Source organism: Pan troglodytes, chromosome 2 (assembly GCF_028858775.2).
Source record: "Pan troglodytes isolate AG18354 chromosome 2, NHGRI_mPanTro3-v2.0_pri, whole genome shotgun sequence".
Lineage (NCBI taxonomy): Eukaryota > Metazoa > Chordata > Mammalia > Primates > Hominidae > Pan > Pan troglodytes.
The window spans coordinates 16,656,147-16,679,749 of record NC_086015.1 but is presented as its reverse complement, the minus strand read 5'-3'; the positions used below and the strand labels follow the sequence as shown (position 1 = coordinate 16,679,749).

General features: G+C 44.7%; 1 protein-coding gene across 17 annotated transcripts in view; it reads left to right on the top strand.

Moving 5' to 3' along the window:
- The first annotated feature begins 6,584 nt into the window (after positions 1-6,584).
- Positions 6,585-23,603, top strand: part of RAF1 (Raf-1 proto-oncogene, serine/threonine kinase) — an 80,412-nt gene continuing 63,393 nt past the window's right edge. For 7 of the 17 annotated variants that reach the window (XM_009444922.4, XM_009444921.4, XM_009444920.4 and 4 more), the window contains exon 1: positions 6,777-6,911. The gene's annotated coding sequence lies outside the window, so the exon portion shown is untranslated. Of the gene's footprint in view, positions 6,912-7,220; positions 7,355-7,664; positions 9,383-23,603 lie in introns of those variants that run through there. The other 10 variants (XM_516289.8, XM_016940496.3, XM_063806616.1 and 7 more) reach the window with 8 other exon arrangements.

The window sequence follows — 23,603 nt, the reverse complement described above, 5'->3', positions numbered from 1 at the left end:
AGCCCCACACTTCAAAGTCCCTGCAGGGCAGGATGGCATGGAAAGGTCACAGGTTTGGGAGTTAGACTGAATATGACTCCACCCTCTGTCCTCAGCCTCATCTGCTCCCCTAGTTTTCTGTGCTCTAACCACACTGGCCTGCACTCCTGTCTCACTTCATGGCCCTTACACATGCTGTTCCAACTGCTTAGAATGCTCTTCCTCTGGCTCTTTTTCATCCTTTCATGCCCAGCTTAACTATCACCTCCTGAGACAGGCCTTCCTTGACTACTGAATCTAAAGGCACACCCTCTTCCCATTCTGTCATTCTCCAGCAATTCCCTTCATTGATTTGCCACAACCCTAATTATCATATTATTCATTTACTTGTTTGCTGCTTGTCTCCCCTGCTAGAGCTTAAAGTCCTTGAGTATATACAGGGACTTTGCCTTGTTTACTCCTATAGGCCCAGCTCTAACGCAGGGCCTGGCATATATTAAGCATTAAAAAAATTTAATTTTAGCCTTTTTTTTTTTTTTGTGAACGGAGTTTCGCTCTTGTTGCCCAGGTTGGAGTGCAATGGCACGATCTCGGCTCACCGCAACCTCTGCCTCCCGGGTTCAAGCGATTCTCCTGCCTCAGCCTCCCTAGTAGCTGGGATTACAGGCATGTGCTACCATATCTGGCTAATTTTGTACTTTTAGCAGAGATGGGGTTTCTCCATGTTGGTCAGGCTAGTCTCGAACTCCCAAACTCAGGTGATCCATCCGCCTCGGCCTCCCAAAGTGCTGGGATTGCAGGCATGAGCCACCGCAACCGGCCAATTTTAGCTTTTTTCAGACAAGCTGGAGTGCAGTGGCATGATCATAGCTGACTGCAGCCTCCAATTCCTGGGCTCAGCTGATCCTCCTGCCTCAGCCTCCCAGGAAGCTAGAACTACAGGAATGTGCCACCACCCCTGGCTAATTTTAAAAATTTTTGATAGAAATGGAGTCTCACGATGTAGTCCAGGCTGGTCTCAAACTCCTGGCCTCAAGTGGTTCTCTCACTTTGGCCTCCTGAATTGCTGGGATTACAGGTGTGAGCCACCAGTCCACCAAGAAATTTTTATTAACTGAATGAGGAATGAACAAACAAAATAGATCCAAATCCTTGCTCCACTAGTTATCACCAGATTTGTGTCTTAGGACAAATTACTTACCCTCTCCTCATGTGAAGATGAGGCCTCTCATGGGTTGTGTATTGGAAACTGTAAAAATGCCTGATACGTGAAGACATTCCATAAATGGCCGTTATTTTTTCTTTCCTTCATCTGAAAAATGTACCCTTTTTGCCAAGCATAAAGACCTTACTGTACATCTTTCCTTTTTCTTTTCTTTTTTTTTTTTTTGAGATGGAGTCTCGCTCTGTAGCCCAGGCTGGAGTACAGTGGTGTGATCTCGGCTCACTGCAAGCCCCGCCTCCCGGGTTCACGCCATTCTCCTGCCTCAGCCTCCGGAGTAGCTGGGACTACAGGCATCCGCCACCACGCCCAGCTAATTTTTTGTATTTTGTTTAGTAGAGACGGGGTTTCACTGTGTTAGCCAGGATGGTCTCGATCTCCTGACCTCGTGATCTGCCCGCCTCGGCCTCCCAAAGTGCTGGGATTACAGGCGTGAGCCACCACGCCTGGCCAACGGTACATCTTTCTTTTTTTTTTTTTTTTTTTTTTGAGACAGGGTCTCCCTCTGTCGCCCAGGCTGGAGTGCAGTGGCACAATCTTGGCTCACTGCAACATCCAACTCCCCGGTTCAAGCAATTCTTGTGCCTCAGCCTACAGAGTAGCTGGGACTACAAGCATGCGCCACCATGCCCAGCTAATTTTTGTATTTTTAGTAGAGATGGGATTTTGTCATGTTGGCCAGGCTGGTCTTAAACTCCTGACCTCAGATGATCTGCCTGCCTCAGCCTCCCAAAGTGTTGAGATTACAAGCGTGAGCCACTGAGCCCGGCCTATTTTCCTCCTCTGATCTGACATCATGGGCATGTCTATTCTTCCTTCAAACCATTTCAGACTCATTCCTTCCTCCTATTACTCTTCTGAGACCTTTCCTAATGACTTTAGCACACTTGACCTCTCCTACCACCAAACCAGAGGTATCCAAAGTAGGGGATATGCAACCCAGCATGTAACACACATGTTCTTAGCACACACAATGCCCAAAAAATGGAAACAGCCCAAATGTCCACCAACAGATGAATAGATAAACAAAATGTGGCATAAACTTACAATGGAATATTATTCAGCCATGAAAATGAATAAAGTACTGACACATGCTACCATGTGGATGAACCTTGAAAACATTATGCCAGGTGAAAGAAGTCAGTCACAAAAGGCCACATATTGTGTGAGTCCATTTTTATGTAATATCCAGAATAGAAAAATCCATAGTGACAGAATGCATATTGTTGATTGCCAGACGTTCAGGGGATGGGGAAGAAACTGCTTGATGGGTAAGGGGTTTTACTTTGGAGTAATGGAAATGTTTTGGAACTAGGGGTGGTGGCTGTAAAAGACTGAATGTACTAAATGCCACTAAATGTTCAGTTTAAAATGGTTCATTTCACCTCAATAAATTTTTTAAAAAATGAAGTAGCCATTCTTCCAGGTGAGCTGAAAAGTTTGAATGAGGCACAGGCTCCTTAAATTTCTAAGATGTAAAGTGCTGGGCAAATAGCTGGGGATGCTGAAGGAAGGAATAATCAGAAGGTCAGCAAGTGTGGCTTCAAAACTCTGCCTCAAGTAATAATGATAATGATAATTAGAGATAGTTATAATATTGACTTCTTTGGTTTCCTTGTAAACCAGTGTTATTTTAGAAAAAGAGGGAGATAGCTCTAGTAATTACAGCTAACACTTCTACAATGCTTAATATGAGGAAGGCACTGTTCCAAGTACTTTACATCTAAAACTTACTAAATCCTTACAACTCTAAGAGGTAGTATCATCACATTTCCATTATAGATGAGGGAATGGAAGAATTGAGAAGTTTAAATGAGTTCTCCAAGTCACAGATAAGGAAATGGCAGAGTCCAAATTTGAACCCAGGCAAGTCAGACTCTAGGCACTGAAGTCTCAACCACCAGCCTCTGCACTAAGTGCTCTCCAGGTTTTATCTCATTTAATCCTGCAAGGAAGGTGTTATTATTCCCATTTTATTTTATTTATTATTTATTATTTATTTATTTATTTATTTATTGAGACAGAGTTTCACCCTTGTTGCCCAAGCCAGAGTGCAATGGCACAATCTCCGCTCACTGCAACTTCTGCCTCCCAGGTTCAAGCAGTTCTCCTGCCTCAGCCTCCCGAGTAGCTGAGATTACAGGCCACCATGCCCGGCTAATTTTGTATTTTTAGTAGACATGGGGTTTCTCCATGTTGGTCAGGCTGGTCTCGAACTCCCAACCTCAGGTGATCTGCCTGCCTCAGCTTCCCAAAGTGCTGGGATTACAGGCATGAGCCACCGTGCCTGGCCTATTATTCCCATTTTAAAAATCCACCTCATGCTATCCACATTCCACACCTTCTAGTCTTTCTTTTTTTTTTTTTTTTTTGAGACGGAGTTTCGCTCTGTCGCCCAGGCAGACGGAGTGCAGTGGCGCCATCTTGGCTCACTGTAAGCTCTGCCTCCTGGGTTCACGCCATTCTCCTGCCTCAGCCTCCCGAGTAGCCGGGACTACAGGCGCCAGCCACCACGCCCGGCTAATTTTTTGTATTTTTAGTAGAGATGGGATTTCACCGTGTTAGCCAGGATGGTCTCGATCTCCTGACCTCGTGATCCGCCTGCCTCGGCCTCCCAAAGTGCTGGGATTACAGGCGTGAGCCACCGCGCCCGGCTTTTTTAAATTTTTTTTTATATATTTTTATTTTTAGTAGAGACCGGGTTTCACCGTGTTAGCCAGGAGGGTCTCTATTTCTTGACCTTGTGATCTGCCTGCCTCAGCCTCCCAAAGCGCTGGGATTACAAGCGTGAGCGACCGCGCCTGGCCAGTCTTTCTCCTACATTTATTTTTACGTTGGTCCACATACTCCTGTCATTCTCACTTTGCTTCATTTTTCCTTTCTTCTTCTTTTTTAAGAGACGGGGTCTTGCTATGTTGTCCAGGCTGGAGTGCAGTGAGGCAATCATAGCTTATGCCATCCCCAACTCCAAGTGATCCTCCAGCCTCAGCCTCCTCCCTAGCTGGATTACAGGAGCATGTCACCATGCACACTAATTTTCTTTTCTTTTTTTTTTTTTTTTGGTAGAGATGGGATCTCATGTTGCTCAGGCTGGTCTTCAACATCTGGGCTGAAGTGAGCCCCCTTCCTTGGCCTCTCAAAGTGCTGGGATTAGAGGCTTTGGCCACCACATCCAACCTGAATTTTATTATTTATATTTTCTTTTAGTCTCCCATTACTAGAAGGCAGGGATTTTGATTACTGTTAATTTTCCAATATCCAAAATAATGTGTGGTACCTAATAGGCTCTCAATATCGAAAAGCAATAGTGCACATGGCATTCTGTAGTATTAGGTAGGTATCTTGTGTTCCTGTGTTTGCGTAAATAAGATCATACATGATGTTCTGCTTTTTTAACTTAATGGCTTTTTTTTTTCTTTTTTTGCGACAGAGTCTGGCTCTGTCACCTAGGCTGGAGTGCAGTGGCGCTATCTCGGCTCACTGCAACCTCTGCCTACTGGGTTCAAGTGATTCTCCTGCCTCAGCCTCCTGAGTAGCTGGGATTACAGGTGCGCACCACCACACCTGGCCAATTTTTTTGTTTGTTCGTTTTTGTGTGTGTGTGTGTGTTTTTTTTTTTTTTTTAGGCGGAGTCTCACTCTGTTGTCCAGGCTGGAGTGCAGTGGCGCGATCTCAGCTCACTGCAAGCTCCGCCTCCCGGGTTCATGCCATTCTCCTGCCTCAGCCTCCTGAATAGCTGGGACTACAGGCGCCCGCCACCACACCTGGCTAATCTTTTGTATTTTTAGTAGAGACGGGGTTTCACTGTGTTAGCCAGGATGGTCTCGATCTCCTGACTTCGTAATCCGGCCGCCTCGGCCTCCCAAAGTGCTGGGATTACATGTGTGAGCCACCGCACCCGGCCTATTTGTTTTGTATTTTTTAGCAGAGACAGGTTTCACCATGTTGGCCAGGCTGGTCTCAAACTCATGACCTCAAGTGATTTGCCCGCCTCGGCCTCCCAAGGTGCTGGGATTACAGGCGTGAGCCACCACGGCCAGCCATGTCTTTTTTTTTTTGAGACAAGAGTTTCGCTCTTGTTGCCCAGGCTGGAGTGCAATGACGCGATTTCGGCTCACCACAATCTCCGCCTCCCGGGTACAAGCAATTCTCCTGCCTTAGCCTCCCGAGTAGATGGGATGACGGGCATGCACCACCACGCCCAGCTAATTTGGTATTTTTTATTTTTTTATATTTATTTATTTTTTCGAGACGGAGTCTCGCTCTGTCGCCCAGGCTGGAGTGTAATGGCGCGATCTGGGCTCACTGCAACCTCTGCCTCCCGGGTTCAAGCGATTCTCCTGTCTCAGCCTCCTGAGTAGCTGGGATTACAGGCGTACGCCACCAGGCCCGGCTAATTTTTGTATTTTTAGTAGAGACGGGGTTTCTCCATGTTGGTCAGGCTGGTCTCTAACTCCCGACCTCAGGTGATCCGCCTGCCTCGGCCTTCCAAAGTGCTGGGATTACAGGAGTGAGCTACCGCGCCGGGCCCTTTTTTTTGTTGTTTTTTAAATTCAGTAACTATCTAGTTCATTCTTGGATGGATGACAACCCAGATTGGCTGTGTAGCAGCGTTCTCTTAACCAGTTTCCTATTAATCTTCATTTCATCCCCAGTGTTTCTCCAGAATGCAAATAATATGGCATTAAATATCTTCACACATAGCTTTTTGTGTATGTGTATACTTATTTCTCTAGAATTAGTGTCTAGAAGTGAAACTGCCGGGAGGCAGGATATATACTTTTAACATGTCCAAGTTCCACTGTGATAGCGCTGCGAGGGCACACAACAGGTTTCAATATACCTTGGACCAAACCGGATAGTATCAGTTTTTTTAACTTGTTGCTAATGTGATGGGGGAAAAATGAACTCGGAATTTACACACAAGGAAAAGACTGTTTAAGGTTCAGGGACTGTCCACATAGCTGTCAAGTGGCGGAGCCGTGATTTGGTATTAAAGTGGCCGGAGAGGACGCGTCAAAGTTGGACACTGTGCCCTGTGTCCTGAGGCACGTCTGGTGATCGCTGGGCCTTGCAATGCTGGGCAGGCAGGCCTTCCTCTCCCCTTCTAGGCCTCTGGCCACTCCTGGCTGGCCGAAAGCCTGTTCTTCTCGATTACCGAGTGCCCCTCCTGAAAGCAAGTCAGCATCGCCTAACCTCTTCAGCTTCGAAATGGCGGCCACCAGATCGCTAGGCCACGCCCCGGGGGCGGGGCCTGAGTTCAGGCCAGAGCGATGGATGCCCGAGCCAAGTTAGAAGTCGACTGCCAGTAGGGCTCGCGCAGAATCGGAGAACCGGTGGCGTCGCAGGTCGGGAGGACGAGCACCGAGTCGAGGGCTCGCTTGTCTGGGCCGCCCGAGAGTCTTAATCGCGGGCGCTTGGGCCGCCATCTTAGATGGCGGGAGTAAGAGGAAAACGATTGTGAGGCGGGAACGGCTTTCTGCTGCCTTTTTTGGGCCCCGAAAAGGGTCAGCTGGCCGGGCTTTGGGGCGCGTGCCCTGAGGCGCGGAGCGCGTTTGCTACGATGCGGGGGCTGCTCGGGGCTCCGTCCCCTGGGCTGGGGACGCGCCGAATGTGACCGCCTCCCGCTCCCTCACCCGCCGCGGGGAGGAGGAGCGGGCGAGAAGCTGCCGCCGAACGACAGGACGTTGGGGCGGCCTGGCTCCCTCAGGTAGGTGGCAGGACCGGGTCGTGGATGCCTGGGGAGCCGGGCGGCGGGGCTGAGGGATCGGCTTCCAGGGCCACCGGGCCTGGGTGGCGCTGATGGAGCGGCTCCGCGGCTGCCGGGCAGAGGGCTTGGGCCAGGCCGCTGTCACCCCGGGTAGCGTTGGGCGGGGGCCCCGGAGTCCGGTGTCATGGCCGGCGAGCCGAGTTCCCACATCCCACTCAAATTTCCTTGTGTTTGGCGGAAACGTGCCAACGCCACCTTTATGCCATGCGCATTCCTCATATTTGGCAGTGGGAAAATCCGCCCAGAGCTGCCCCATATCTGTTGTCACTTGGATGGGCCAATTCCTTTTCTCTTGGGCCGCCGAATGTGGGACCCGGGCTTGCACCCTTTCTCAGGGTACTTCAGTCAAGTGACACCCTTTTAGAGACGACATGAGGAATCGGGTAAGAGAGGAGGAAACTGGCCAGTGCCCTACCGCAAAGGCACAGGGGCCTCTTCTTGGGTATCAGGACTAGCCTTGGGTATCAGGACTCTGTGGGTTATTAATGAAAGGTTTGGGATACTTATAGAGGATTGGCCTCAGGACGCTTTGGAATGAAGAGTCAGGGCTGTCTTTTGTGTGACGCGAGAGCCGCCGGGACGCTTCAGCTCTGCAGCTGCTGAGGCTCTGCGAGCGAGTCGATGCCCAAGAGAGAGGCGTTTGGACGTCGTGAGAGGCGAGGCGGCCGTGTTCATTCATTGTTCTCGTTCTAGGGCTCTGGGTGTGCCCCTGGTATTCATTCTGTGGTGGGAAGAAGGAATGGAACTTACGTGTATCCTTGAGATGTGAACGGGTTCTAGGGGGTCACTTAATCTAAGTGGAAAATGAATTCAAGGCACGTTCATGGAGCGTTTCTGCTTGCCTGGTCCTCTGTGGGCTGAGTGGAGAGACTCTGCCCTCCCTGCGCTCCTAAGGCGTGAAAACAATGCAGTGTGATAAGAATTGGCTTATCAAGTGTTATGGGGATTTAGAACAGTTAGTTTTGCTTGGGGAGGAGTTGAGGAAGCTTCTACACTCGAGGAGACTTCTGAGTCGAGTTTTGAAACACCTGTGAGTAAGTGCTCATCAGGTGAGGAGGAGCTCAGGGAACAGCTGGTACAAAGGCTTAGAGCCATGTGGGAGTTGGGATGAGTTTGGGGAGCAGCAAATTGCCTGGGGTGCAGGAAGGAAATGGTGAGAGATGAGAGTAAAATAAAAGTTGCTAGAATTGTGAGGGGGCTGTCTTTGTTGTAGATAGTGAACTAGTTGAATTTGGATTATTGTACATGGGTTGCTGAGTCTTCATTCTTGCTGATAATTTTCTCCCTTTGTTGATGTTGAAGCTGATATTGATTGAACATATTTAGTTTAACTTAGTTAATGACTTTTAAATTTTTTTTTATTTTTTCAGAACAATGCAAACTTTTTTTTTTTTTTTTTTTTTTAAAGGAACAGGATCTCACTCTGTCGCCCAGGCTAGAGTGCAGTGGCATGATCATAGCTCGGTTGCAGCCTCTAACTCCTGGGCTTAAGCAGTTCTCCTGCCTTTGCCTCCTGAGTAGCTGGGACTACAGACAGGTGCCACCACACATGGCTAATTAAAAAAAAAAAATAGTAGAGATGGAGTCTGGCAGTGTTGCCTAGGCTGGTTTCAAACTCCTGGGCTCAGGCGATCCTCCTGCTTCCACCTCTCCCTCCCAACGTGCTTGCTGGGATTACAGGGGTGAGCCACTGGCCAGGCAGAACTTTTTTTTTTTTTTTTAAATAATAGAGAGGGGGTCACACTATGTTGGCCAGGCTGGTCTTGAACTCTTGGGCTCAAGTGATCCTCCAGCTTCAGCCTCTTAAAGTGCTGAAATTACAGGTGTGATCCACTGTGCCTGGCTAGCAGAACATTTTTGATAAGTGTTTTATATCAAATGTTTTGACTTACACAGTAGTGAATGAATTGAACTCATATATTCCTGGGGATTCTTGCAAAAAATTCTCTTAAAGTTATACTTGCTCACAAAAATGTTAACTTTATAAATGTAGAACACTCTCCTACTAATTTTTATTTTATTATTCTATTGTTTTTTATTTTTTTGCGACGGAGTCTCACTCTGTTGCGCAGGCTGGCGTGCAATGATGCGATCTCGGCTCACTGCAACCTCTGCCTCCTTGGTTCAAGCAGTTCTTCTGCCTCACCCTCCTGAGTAGCTGGGTAGGCACACTCCACCACGCCCGGCTGATTTTTGTATTTTTAGTAGAGATGGGGTTTTGTCGTGTTGGCCAGGCTGGTCTCAAACTCCTGACCTCGAGAGATCTGCCCACCTCGGCCTCCCACGGCCTCGCTGGGATTACAGGCATGAGCCACTGTGCCTGGCCTAAATTTTAAATATAAATAATGTACTCCCCAGTCTTACAGAAATTGGACGACTATAGAAAACAAACATCAAAAAAAGTGTAGAATGTGAGTATTTTTAGTTTAATAAGTGTATTTTATAAACTATTTATTTGTATTGACTTCTCGGATAACAACCTGTTATAAAATCTTTATCCCCATAAACATAATTTTCCTAAAATAGCTATAATATTGTGATTAATGTTTATGCTGAAGTGACTATTATGGAATTAACAGACTTCAGTTGCAGTTCCTAAATCTTGCTTTGGTTGTGATGATTATATACCACTGAAGAACATTCAGGATTATTTTGGCTTGTTTTTACCCTTATCACTCAAGGGCTAAGCTGTTTAAAATGCAACATAAACATTTGACCCAGTTGAATGCTGGGATACTTGGAAAAATAAACCTGTTACTGTTTCTGTACTAAAGGCTTATCTTTTAAAGATATGTGGTGTTTTTTTAGTGCAGTGGTGCGATCTCGGCTCACTGCGACCTCTGCCTCCTGGGTTTAAGCATTCTCCTGCCTCAGCCTCCTGAGTAGCTGGGACTACAGGCGCCTGCCACCACGCCTAGCCAACTTTTATGTTTTTAGTAGAGACGGGGTTTCACCATATTAGCCAGACTGGTCTTGAACTCCTGACCTTGTGATCTACCCGCCTTGGCCTTGCAAAGTGCTGGGATTACAGGCGTGAGCCACCGTGCCTGGCTGATATGTGGTGTTTTGTGATTATAAATTGTTGTGGAGTTCCTTAGTTTTGTTAAAGTCTTGTCAGTAGTTGTAAAAACATCAGCCAGTTGTGGTGGCTCAGGCCTGTAAGCCCAGCACTTTGGGAGGCCGAGGCTGGTGAATTGCTAGAGCTCAGGAGTTTGAGACCAGCCTGGGCAACATGGTGAAAACCTGTCCCTACAAAAAATACACACACACAAAAAGAAAAAAATTAGCAGGGTATGGTGTAGTATGCCTGTAGTCCCAGCTGCTTGGGAGGCTGAGGTGAAAGGCTCACCTGAGCCCAGGGAGATTGAGGCTGCAGTGAGCCATGTTCATGCCACTGTACTCCAGTGTTGGTGACGGAGTGAGACCCTGTCTCAAAAAAAAAAGTGTGCCTTCAATAGAAGGCTTGAACATATTTTATGGGATTTGGTTTAGCTGAAAAAAACAGTGAGAAGCAGATTAAGCTGGTAATTTCTGACAAAAAGTATCTAAAAGATGAAGTGAAGAATGTTAAACATCAAGTATTATATTACAGTTGCTCTGAGACTAGTAGCTTTTAGTTTATAACATGTCATTTGTTTGCTCTGAAGATTAAGCAAGTTCATACTTCTTGGAAGTTAAATTTGACTTTTCCAGAAGCACTGGATTATTTACGAAATAAAAAATATAATTGATAACTTTAAACTACTATTTCAGGTAGTCTATTACTAGTAAATGTATGATTCTGCATTTAAATTTCAGGTAAATCTTTGTTAGTAACCTACTGCCTAAAAAAATGTTACATGAGGGAGTACTTTTGTTTGCATGTTAGGATCATAATAGGCCATACATAATAATCTTGAGCTTGGGAGGAGCTTGTTAGCCAAACAGCATGCCTTAATGTTGACTTGCAGAAGACAATTTTAAATATTGCCTTTGAAAGGCAGTGGATAATGTGACAGTGAGGGGGTTTATGAAACCATAAAATTGAGCTTTTTGACTTAGTTTTTGTTTTTAAGTTGTTCAGATCTTGGGAGTCATTTCTTCAAAACAAATGACTATGAGGTGGAAAATTACTTACCTTGAATAAATTAATTGGAAAATCAGAGAACACTGTGTTTATTTAGGATGAGGTTGTTTAGGTCTTTTATTGGTATGTGTATGGGAGGGTAGAATTCCTAATTGCTCATCTGACTGGGTTCAAAATGTAATACTAGATATTTGTGTTGCAATTCAGTTGGTACTTTTGGTATAGGGCTAACTTACCTTGCGTGTAATTTTTTTTTTTTTTTGAGATGAAATCTGGTGCTGTTGCCCAGGCTGGAGTGCAGTGGTGTGATCTTGGCTCACTACAACCTCCGTCTCCCAGGTTCAAGGGATTCTCATGCCTCAGCCTCCGGAGTAGCTGGGATTACAGGCGCCGGCCACCTTGCCTGGCTAATTTTTGTATTTTTAGTAGAGACGAGGTTTCACCATGTTGGCCAGGCTGGTCTTGAACTCCTGACCTCAAGTGATCCACCTGCCTCGGCTTCCCAAAGTGCTGGCATTACAGGCTCGCTCAGGCATCTTGCCTTGTAATTCTCATGATAGTAATGGCTATTTTTTTCTTGCCTTAGAGTTGTAAGTAAAAATTCCTTAATTACACATTAAGGTTTGATCTTTAATTTTACAATGTTTGAGTCATTTTGTTACTTCTTTTCTCCCAGAATGACTTGCGTAGTTCTAAATGATTTTAGTTAATTTCAGATCTGTTTGCCTTTCTTCTAAAATGACCCCTAGAATCTCAGCTTAACTAAGGAAAATGTCAAGTGGGTGTTGTTTCTTTGTTACTGGTTTTGGCCTAGACTATCTAAAGTTTGGCAAATTACTCACAAAGTATGTTAATTGGCATCACATTCCAATCAGTGTACATAGCATTTTTTGAGGAACACTTGACACGGTTTTATTTTTAGACCAGATTCTAAGGGGTTTTACTGGGTGGGGCTTAACAATCCTAAAGCTAGTTTACGGTTTTAAAATCTTTATGATTTAGAGGTTGTTTACATTTTTTGTTAATAAATGGGAAGCAGCAGGCAGTGGCAGTCAATTTTGTTTGTTTCTTTTTTTGTTTTTTTTGAGACGGAGTTTCGTTCTTGTTGCCCAGGCTGGAGTGCAGTGGCATGATCTTTGCTCACCACAGCCTCTGCCTCCTGGGTTCAAGCCATTCTCCTGCCTCAGCCTCCTGAGTAGCTGGGATTACAGGCATGCGCCACCACACCTGGCTAATTTTGTATTTTTAGTAGAGACAGGGTTTCACTGTGTTGGTCATGCTGGTCTTGAACTCCCTAACTCAGGTGATCTGCCTGCCTCAGCCTCCCAAAGTGCTGGGATTACAGGCGTGAGCCACCACGCCCAGCCCTCACATAACTTTTATGATATTATATTCTTATAATTGTTCCATTATTAATTATAATTAATATCTTATTGTGCCTAATTTATATGTTAAACTTGATCATGGGTATGTATGTACAGGAAAAAACATATACAGTATAGTATACTGTTCTTGCTTTCAGGCATTCATTGGTAGTCTTGGAACATATTCCAAGTGGATATGGAAGCACTACTATGTGATGGAATGTTACTCAGTAATAAAAAGAAAGGATGTACAGGTGTATACTACAACATTGGAAACATGCTAAGTAAAAGAAACCATGCAGGAAAGACCACATATTGAATTATTCCATTTATATGTAATGTCCAGAATAGGAAAATCCTTAGTGACAGAAAGTAGATTAGGGGCTGAGGGATGTAGGGAATGGTCAGTGACTGTGATAGGGTTTGTTTTTTTTTGTTTTTTTTTTTTTGGGGTGATAAAAGTGTTCTACAATTATGGAGATGGATCCACAACTGTGAATATAATAAAAGCCATTTTATTGTGTACTTTTTTTTTTGAGATGTTTTGCTCTTGTTGCCCAGGCTGGAGTGCAGTGGTGCGCAATCTCAGCTCACCGCAACCTGTGCCTTGGGTTCAAGCGATTCTCCTGCCTCAGCCTCCTGAGTAGCTGGGGTTACAGGCATGCACCACCATGCCCGACTAATTTTGTATTTTTAGTAGAGATGGGGTTTCTCCATGATAGTGAGACTGGTCTTGAACTCCCGACCTCAGGTAATCTGCCCACCTCGGCCTCCCAAAGTGCTGGGATTTACAGGTGTGAGCCACTGCACCTGGCCCCTGCCTGGAAATTCTTAAGAATTAAATATTATTTTCTTTGAGTAAGTAATAATGTCAGATGTCACAAAATTTAAAGGATATAGAAAGTTATGTTGTGCATAGTTATTCTATGTTCTCCTTTGTTCTCTAGCTACCCAGCTTCCTTTCACAGAGGGAAATGTGAATTCTTGTGTATCCTATTTTGTGACGACACAAAAATATTTAAGGGTAGATGTGCTGGCCTTACTTTCTTGCTCAAATCTCTCAGGCTCTCCCCTGGCTACCAGACTAAGTATATACAATTCTTGCTTCTGTGTCTTGCTCACATGGCTTTCTCATAGTAATAGTATGTTTAGTGGAAATCAAAAGCCAGTATTTTTAGGCTCCTGTAGGTGCAGGCCAGTGCACTTGGTGCAGCATAAGGCAAGTTCCTACCTTCAAGGACCTTATCTAATTGAGAGAGGCTGACATTTCCTTACTTTTATCTATTCCTCTTTTTTTTTTTTTTTCCCGAGATGGAGTTTCACTCTTATCACAAAGGCTGGCGTACAGTGGCGTGATGTTGGTTCACTGCAACCTCTGTCTCCCGGGTTCAAGTGATTCTCCTGTCTCAGCTTCCCAAGTAGCAGGGATTACAGGCATCTGCCACCACACCCGGCTAAATTTTGTATTTTTAGTAGAGATGGGGTTTCATGATGTTGGCCAGACTGGTCTTGAACTCCTGACTGCAGATGATCCACCTGTCTCGGCCTCCCAGAATGCTGGGATTACAGATGTGAGCCACCGCAGTGGCCAAGTTGAATTTCTTGTATAGATGTCTTATGTCTCAGTTTAAAAATGAGGCATGTCTTACTCTTGCCTATATATTTCCAGTGGGGCATGTCTTATCCTTTTTTATATATCTCCAGTTCTTAAAACCTTGTCTTACACAGCAAACATTAATCAGAGGTTAATCACTTATGGATTTAGTTTCACTCTACTGCCATCTCTCCAAAATGCTTACAGTAAAGAGGCTACACTTACTAAATTCAAACTTAGAACTTTGTAACTTAGGACCTGTCTGTTGGAGGAGGTAAGTTGCTTAAGCTTCTCCCTCTATTGGGCATTATATGTAGAGTGCTCTAGGTTCTGCCTGCTAGCTCCTTGATGACATTTGCCTGCTTTAGCAGCACACTGACTCTTCAGCTCAAGCAGCTGTTACCATGCTGGCTATTTCCTTTTGCATTCATAGGTTTTAGATATGGAAGAAAGTTATACTCAGAGAAAATGGGGGGATAAATGATAATCTTCTACCATTTTTGACCTTAGTCTGGTCCAGCATTATAGTGTGATTTTGAGAGGAGAGATTGTGATTTCCCTGGCTAGTATTATCTAGTATTGCCTGACAATGCAAAATGGACCCCTAGGCTGTCTTATGTAAGTTGGAAGGGGGCGGATTGGGGGTGGGGTGTGTGTGTGTATCTACAATCCAGTGACATTTAACAACATTCACAATGTCTTAAAACCATCGCCACTACTCGTTTCCAGAACCTTTTTGTTACCTCAAACAGAAACAGTACTCATTAAGCAAGAACTCCTCATTCCTCCCTATGCCCAGTTCCTCGTAACCCCTATTCTACTTTCTCTCTATGAATTTGCCTATTCCAGGTACCTCATGTAAGGGGAGTCATACACTATCTGGCCTTTTTTGTCTGGCTTATTTTACTTAGCACATTTTCGAGGTTTATCCATGTGGTGGTGGCATGTATCTGTATTTTATTCCTTTTTATGGCTGAATAATATTTCATTGTATGAATATATCATTTTGTTTATCTCCTCATCAGTGATGGACACTTGGATTATTTCCACCTTTTGGTTGTTGTAAATAATGCTGCAGTGAACATTGGTGTACAAATATCTGTTGGAGCCCCTGCTTTCAGTGCCTTAGGGTAATGCACAGGAGTAGAATTACTGGATCATATGGTAATTCTGTGTTTACTTTTTGAGGAACTGCCAAACTGTTTTGCACAGTGACTGCACCATTTTACATTTCCCACCAGCAAAGCACAAGGGTTCCAGTTTTGCCACATCTTTTCCAACACTTGTTATTTTTTCTTTTTTGATTTTTAAAATAACAATCCTGGGCTGGGCACGGTGGCTCATGCCTGTAATCCCAGCACTTTGGGAGGCCGAGGCGGGCGGATCACCTGAGGTCAGGAGTTCGAGACCAGCCTGGCCAACATGGTGAAACCCCGTCTCTACTAAAAGTACAAAAAAAATTCGCTGGGCTTATTGGCGCATGCCTGTAATCCCAGCTACTTGGGAGGTTGAGGCAGGAGAATCGCTTGAACTCGGGAGGCGGAGGTTGCAGTGAGCTGAGATTGCGCCATTGCACTCCACGAGAGTGAGACTTCGTCTCAAAAAATAAATAAATAAAATAACAACCCTAATGATTGTGAAGTGGTTGTAGGCTTTTTGCATTTTAAAAAATTATTATTTTTACTATTTTAGAGATGGCGGGGGCGGGGAGGTCTCACTATGTTTACCAGGTTGGTCTCGAACTCCTGGCCTCCATTGATCCTCCCATTTTAGCCTCCCAAAGTACTGGGATTACAGGCTTGAGCCACTGCGCCCAGCCCTCCTTTTCTTCTTATTGCTACTTAGATCTAATGGGCAAACCAGAACCTTTGAATTTGGCTATATTTGGATCTGATGGGTTTTTTCCTCCCTCTTAAACTTGTGTATAATGTTGTTCAAAGAGATACATTAATTACACAATTAATGACATCTTTTTAAAAAGAACACTTTTTCTTTCATCCTTGTGAGGTGTAAGAAGAAAAATAAGCAAAAAAAAAAAATGAATAAAGTTTTTCTATAAGTTGATACACACAGTTGTAGTTACTTTATACTCATACCCTTTTTTTGTGTTGTGAGTGACACAGTCTCACTCCATTGCCCAGGCTGGAGTGCAGTGGTGCGATCTCCACTCACCGTAGCCTTGACCTCCCAGGCACAAGCCATCTTCCCTCCTGAACCTGCTGAGTAGCTGGGACTACAGGTGTGTGCCACCACACTCAGCTAATTTTTGTATTTTTTGTAGAGATGGGGTTTTGCCATGTTGCCCAGGCTGATGTCGAAGTGCTGAGCTCAAGTGATTCTCCCGCCTTGGCCTCCCAAAATGCTGGGATTATAGGCATGAGCCACTGTGCCTGGCCTCTCATGCTTTTTTATTCTATAATGTATTTAGGGCCAGCCTCTGTGGCTCATGCCTGTAATCCCAGCACTTTGGGAGGCCAAGGAGGGAGGATTGCTTGAGGCCAGGAGTTCAAAACCAGCCTGGGCATCATAGTGAGACCCCCATCTCTAAAACCAAAAAAACTAGTCAGGCATGTGGTATGCGCCTGTAGTCCCAGCTACTTGGTAGGCTGAGGAGAGAGGATTGTTTGAGTCCAGGAATTGGAGGCTGCAATAAGCTATGATTGTGCGTGCCATGGTGCTCTAGCCTGGGCAACAGAGCAAGATGCTGTCTCTTGAAAAAAAAAAAAGAAAAAGAAAAGATGAATAGTCTGTCTGAAATGGCCGGCAATCACAGCTGCTGACCTGACCTGCATCTACTGTATAAGTCAAGTAGTTCAACTTTTTATTATAATGTCATGGCTTTTCTTTGCTTCTTGGGAGCGCTTCCAGCATCACCAGTGGTACTTCATATGGGACCTATGCTGTTATTCAAAGTTTATGATATTGTACTGTACATGATGAAAAATACAGAAGACCCATGAGAGATCACTTTTTTTTTTTTTGAGACATAGTCTTGCTCTGTCGCCCAGGCTGGAGTGCAATGGCATGATCTCGGCTCTCCTCTGCCTCCTGGGTTCAAGCGATTCTCCTGCCTCAGCCTCCCTAGTAGCTGGGATTGCAGGCACTCGCTACCACGACCGGCTAATGTTTATATTTTTAGTAGAGACAGGGTTTCATCATGTTGGCCAGGCTGGTCTCGAACTCCTGACCTCAAGTGATCCACCAGCTCGGCCTCCCAAAGTGCTGAGATTACAGGAATGAGCCAATGTGCCCAGCCAAGAGATATCACTTTTTACTGCAATAGGAAATGTACTGGAGAGACCAACTGCTCAGAGGGACACAAGGCCTTTTAAGTGGACACATGCAACTTGTAACACTTGAGTTCACTGCAATAGAAAGAAGAGGTGGCTATGAAATTACTGTAGTAATATAGTTTGTACAACAGGTTTGTTTTGTTTTGAGGCAAAGTCTCACTCTGTCACCCAGGCTGGAGTGCAGTAGCAAGATCTCAGCTCACTGCAACCTCTGCCTCTCAGGTTCAAGCGATTCTCCTGCCTCAGTCTCCCAAGTAGCTAGGATTACAGGCCTGTGCCACTATGCCCAGCTAATTTTTGTATTTTTAGTAGAGATGGGGTTTCACCCTGTTGCCCAGGGTGGTCTCAAACTCCTGGCCTCAAGCGATCTGCCCGCATCAGCCTCCCAAAGTGCTGGGATTATAGGCATGAGCTACCGCACCCAGCCAACATCATTTAATTTTATGCAGTTATTTATTTATTTAATTTAAAAAAAAAAGATTTTTTTTGAGATGGAGTCTCACTGTGTTGCCCAGGCTGGAGTGCAGTGGCTTAATCTTGGCTCACTGTACTCACTGCAACCTCTGTCTCCCAGGTTCAAGTGATTCTCCTGCCTCAGTCTCCTGAGTAGCTGTATAACACCTGGCTGATTTTTTGTATTTTTAGTAGAGACAGGGTTTCACCATGTTGGACAGGCTGGTCTCAACCTCCTGACCTCAAGTGATCCACCCGCCTCTGCCTCCCCAAGTGCTGGGATTACAGATGTGAGCCACTGCACCTGGCTTCAGTTATTTAATATGCTGCAGTTATTTAATATACTGCATCTTAACATTTGTTTACATTTCTCTCAACTGTGAATGTGTGTCTGTGCAAATGGTGTTATGTATGGTCTGTAAGTATATGCATAAGTTTTGATTTTTTTTTTTCTTTGAGACCGAGTCTAGCTCTGTCGCCCAGGCTGGAGTGCAGTGGTGCGAACTTGGCTCACTGCAGCCTCTGCCTCCTGGGTTCAAGTGATTCTCTTGCCTCAGCCTCCCAAGTAGCTGGGATTACAGGCACCGGCCACCATGCCCAGTTAATTTTTGTGTTTTTAGTAGAGACGGGGCTTCACTGTGTTGGCCAGGCTGGTCTCAAACTCCTGACCTTATGATCCGCCCACCTCGGCCTCCCAAAGTTCTGGGATTACAGGTGTGAGTCACTACGCCTGGCCTATTTTTATTTATTATTGTTTTTTTGAGATGGAGTCTTGCTCTGTCTCCCAGGTTGGAGTGCAGTGGCATGATGTTGGCTTACTGCAGACTCTGCCTCCTGGGTTCAAGCGATTCTCCTGCCTCAGCCTCCCGAGTAGCTGGGATTACAGGTACTCATCACCCTGCCCAGCTAATTTTTTATATCATTTATTTATTTATTTATTTATTTATTTTAGAGATGGAGTTTCGCTCTTGTTGCCCAGGCTAGAGTGCAGTGGCGCGATCTCGGCTCACCACAACCTCCGCCTCCTGGGTTCAAGCAGTTCTCCTGACTCAGCCTCCCGAGTAGCTGAGACCACAGGCATGCGCCACCACACCTGGCTAATTTTGTATTTTTAGTAGAGACAGGTTTTCACCACGTTGGCCAGGCTGGTCTCAACCTCCTGACCTCAAGTGATTTGCCCGCCTTGGCCTCCCAAAATGCTGAGATTACAGGCATGAGCCACCGTGCCCAGCTCATATTTTTAATTTGTTTCCCTCCCTCTTTGAACATGTATTCTGTGATAAATTCGTGTATCTTTTTTTTTTTTTTGAGACCAAGTCTCGCTCTATTGCCCAGGCTAGGGTGCAGTGGTGCGATCTCGGCTCACTGCAACCGATCTCAGCTCACTGCAACCCCCGCCTCCCGGGTTCCAGCGATTCTCGTGCCTCAGCCTCCCAAGTAGCTGGGACTATGGGCATGAGCCACCACGCCTGGCTAATTTTTTTTGTATTTTTAGTAGAGATAGTGTTTCACCATGTTGGCCAGGCTGGTCTCGAACTCTGGACCTCAGGTGATCCACCCGCCTCGGCCTCCCAAAGTGCTGGGATTACTGGCATGAGCCACCACACCCAGCCCAATTCGTGTATCTTAAAAAATTATTGGGAAAAGAAATTATTGCAAAAAATCTATATATATCGGTATGAGATTATAAGCATGTAGGGAAACACTGAAGAATAATTGGTTATTGGGAGAAGGAAAGGAAAGATAAAACAAAGAAGGGGTTAAAAGATCCCCTCTAATACATGTAATGTTTAAGTGCTATAGAAAAAAAGCAGGGTAAACATTTTAGAAGTAAAAAGGCTTGCTATTTATAATGAGTGTCTTTGTAAAGACATTAATTGTGAATATTTAAAATAAAAGGAAACAAAGTTATATAATAAGAAAGGCTGTATCCTTCAACAGGCTCATTTCTTTACCTGCTTGTCTGTGCTTATTCCCTGGGCACACTTTAGCTTTTGTTTTACCTCTGCGTTAGTCTGTTGAAATATTGCCCCTTTAAGCTCAAATACACAATGAAATATCCTTGTCTACCTCTTCTTCCACTCAAGCTAGAAGTGACCTTACCACATTTCAGATTCTTATAGTACCTTTCTTAAGAATCCTCCCTACCCTTAATTTCATGTTTTGTTGTAGGCCTGCTTGTCTTCCTGAAAGCTCTTAGCCCAGTGCCTAGCACATATTCAATTTTTGTTAAACGGTGGTGGTTTTTACTTCTACTTTAAGGGGTTCTGGAATGCAAGGACCATGTCTCCCTGAACTTTATATTCCTCAAAGCAGCTAACAGTTGAAAGTAGATTCTTAGAAATTGTTGAATAAATGGTGCTCTTTATTCTTTTTTTCCTTTCATTCCATGCTGGGTTACAGTCTATAGAGAGGCATTCTGGTTCTTTAGATTTATGTGATAGTGATTCGGTATTCATGAAAAAGGGTTAGGAAAATATTGTAATTGTTAACTTTTCTCCATTAATATTCAGCAGATATTTGAGTACCTAATTTTGTGCAATGTCCTATACTGGATGATGGATTATAACAAGATTATAGGAAATACATGTAGTTCTTCAATGCTTTGGTATATAATTGTGTAGGTTATATTTTCTTTTTTGAGATGGGGTTTCATTTTGTCACCCAGGCTAGAGTGCAGTGATGCAGTCACGGCTCACTCCAGCCTCGACCTCCTGGGCTCAGACAATCCTTCTATCTCAGCCTCCTGAGTAGCTGGGACTGTAGGCATGACTACCATGCCTGATTAAATTTTTTTTTTTTTTTTGAGATGGAGTCTCGCACTGTCTCCCGGGCTAGAGTGCAATGGTGTGATCTTGGCTCAATGCGACCTCTGCCTCCTGGGTTCACGCAGTTCTCCTGCCTCAGCCTCCCTAGTAGCTGGGATTACAGGCGCCCATCACCACACCTGGCTAATTTTTTGTATTTTTAGTAGAGATGGGGTTTCACTATGTTGGCCAGACTGGTCGCGAACTCCTGACCTGGTAATCTGCCTGCCTCGGCCTCCCAAAGTGCTGGGATTACAGGCATGAGCCACTGTGCCTGGCTGCCCAGCTAATTAAAAACAATTTTTTTGTAGAGTTGATGTTCCCCCTCAGTTGCCCAGGCTGATCTGGAATTCCTGGGCTCAAGCACTCCTCCCACCTCGGCCTCCCAAAGTGTTGAGATTACAGGTGTGAGCCTTTGCTCCTGACCCTAGGTTATATTTTTGTGTTTAATTTACTATTTTATCCTCTGGCAAAATAGCAGGGTATAATTTAGAGCTTTAATGAATTAATGGTGTAACTAACAGTGAAAATGTGTGTGTGTGTGTGTGTGTGTGTGTGACAGTCTCTGGCCCCCATGCTGGAGTGCAGTGGCACGATCATAGCTCACTGCAGCCTCAAACTCCTGTGCTCAAGTGATCCTCCCGCCTCAGCCTCCTGAGTAGCTGAGACTAGAGGCATGTGTCACCATGCCCAGCTAATTTTGTTTTATTTTCATAAAGATGGGGTGTCACTCTGTTGCCCAGGGTGGTCTTGAACTCCTTGGCTCAAGCCATTCTACTGCTTTGATTTCCCAAATTACTGAGATTACAGGCATGAACCACCATGCCTGGCCAGGGAAAAATTTTAAACATGTCTTTCTTTTGAGAAAATTATTATTGAAAAGTTGGTTAAAAGTAATTTCTGAAGAACAAATGATATTATCAGTTTTACAGGTGTCTTACTGTAACTCTTAGAAGTTGTTAAAGTTTACTATTGAGCGCACCACTAAAGACTAGGGAATTTTTCTTTTTCTTTTCTTTCTTTTTTTTTTTCTGAGACTGAGTTTTGCTCTTGTTGCCCAGGCTGGAGTGCAATGGCGTGATCTTGGCTCACTGCAACCTCTGCCTCGTGTGTTCCAGCGATTCTCCTGCTTCAGCCTCCCAAGTAGCTGGCATTACAGGCATGTGCCACCACGCCTGGGTAATTTTGTATTTTTAGTAGAGACTGGGTTTCTCCATGTTGGTCAGGCTGGTCTTGAACTCCCGACCTCAGGTGATCCGCCCACGTCGGCCTCCTAAAGTGCTGGGATTACAGGCGTGAGCCACCGCACCCGGCCGATGGGAATTTTTCTGTTTGAAAGCCATTGACTCCAGAAGGAAGTGTAGGGGAGCTGGCTGAATCAGATGGTTACTTTTTTTTTTTTGAAGCAGAATCTGACTCTGTCACTCAGGCTGGAGGACAGTGGTGCGATCTCGGCTCACAGCCACCTCTGCTTCCTGGGTTCACATGATTCTCGTGCCTCAGCCATCTGAGTAGGGAATACAGGTGTGCACCACCACATCCGGCTAATATAGATGGTTACTTCTTGAAATTGCTTTGGTAAGATGTAAACTTGGGGGAATACCTCTTCTCTTGAGGACACATCTCCTCTGCCAAATGAGTGATGCCAGTGTGTAGAATGAATGATTCACTTATATTCTGTGTCCTTATCTTTGAGGAGGGCTAATTTTTTTTAACCACTTGTTGAATATGCAAGATTTACTGTGAAAATTAATGCCTTTAGTATGAAAGAGAAATTAGTGTGGAAATTGTTAGTGTTTCCAGGTGATTTTTTTCCCTCTTCCTTCCTACTTCATTATGTAGCTTTTTTTTTTTTTTTTTTTTTAACTCCGCTGTTACTTGGCTATCTGAATAATCATTCCTAAACCATATTTTATTTGTACATTGTGTGTTTTGGTACTTGTGTTAATGGTGTACTTTGAATACACATCTGTTTATTTTAAAAATCAGCAGTTGCTGACTAGATGAAGAAAACAATGACTGATTTGAAGGTGAAAAGAAAAACTCGGGTTAAAAAAGAGTCCAGACAATGTGATTTAAAATGAAAATAATTTAAGCTTATTTGTGGTGAGAGTTAAAAATAAAGTTGGCTCCAGGTATCGTTTGTGGAACTGATTTGTTTTAGCATAATTGTTTTTGAACTAGCTCATTTTTAACTTGTATTTTTAAAGTTACACTTTTAAAATGTAGGAGTCTGTTTTGTAAACTTGTACAGCCCCTGGTAACTTTTAGAAGAGTAGAGTGGCTTATTTCTTCATGTGTGTTTATTCTGGGCTGTCATCTGATGAAGTTACCAGTTTGTGGTCAGAAATTGAGAAAGAGGAGTGAGGAAACGAAAAATATTGACACGTACACATCACCTTGCAGTGCATGAGAGTGCCCTTTTGGACTGGTTAGGAAACTAACATTTGAGCATATTTGCTCAGCAGAAACTTTTTATGTGTGAAAGTTATTTTTTTTCCAGTGTCGTGACCACTTAAAATTTATTTATTTGTTTTGTTTGTTTGTTTGTTTGTTTGAGACAGGGTCTCACTCTGTTGCCCAGGCTGGAATGCAGTGGCACAATCATGGCTCACTGCAACCTGGACCTCCCTGGGCTCAGGTGATCCTCCCACTTCAGCCTCTTGAATAGCTGGGACTACGCATGTGCTACACCGTGCATGGCTGATTTTTTGTAGACATGGGGTTTCTCCATGTTGTCCAGGCTGGTCTCAAGCTTCTAGGCTCAAGCAGTCTGCTTGCCTCAACCTCTCAAAGTGCTGAGATTACAGGGGTGAGCCACCATGCCTGGCCTGAATTTTTTTTTTTTTTTTTTGAGACGGAGTCTCGCTCTGTTGCCCAGGCTGGAGTGCAGTGGCGCGATCTCAGCTCACTGCAGCCTTCGCCTCCTGGGTTCCCGCCATTCTCCTGCCTCAGCCTTCCGAGTAGCTGGGACTGCAGGTGCCCGCCACCACGCCAGGCTAATTTTTTGTATTTTTAGTAGAGACGGGGTTTCACCATGTTAGCCAGGATGGTC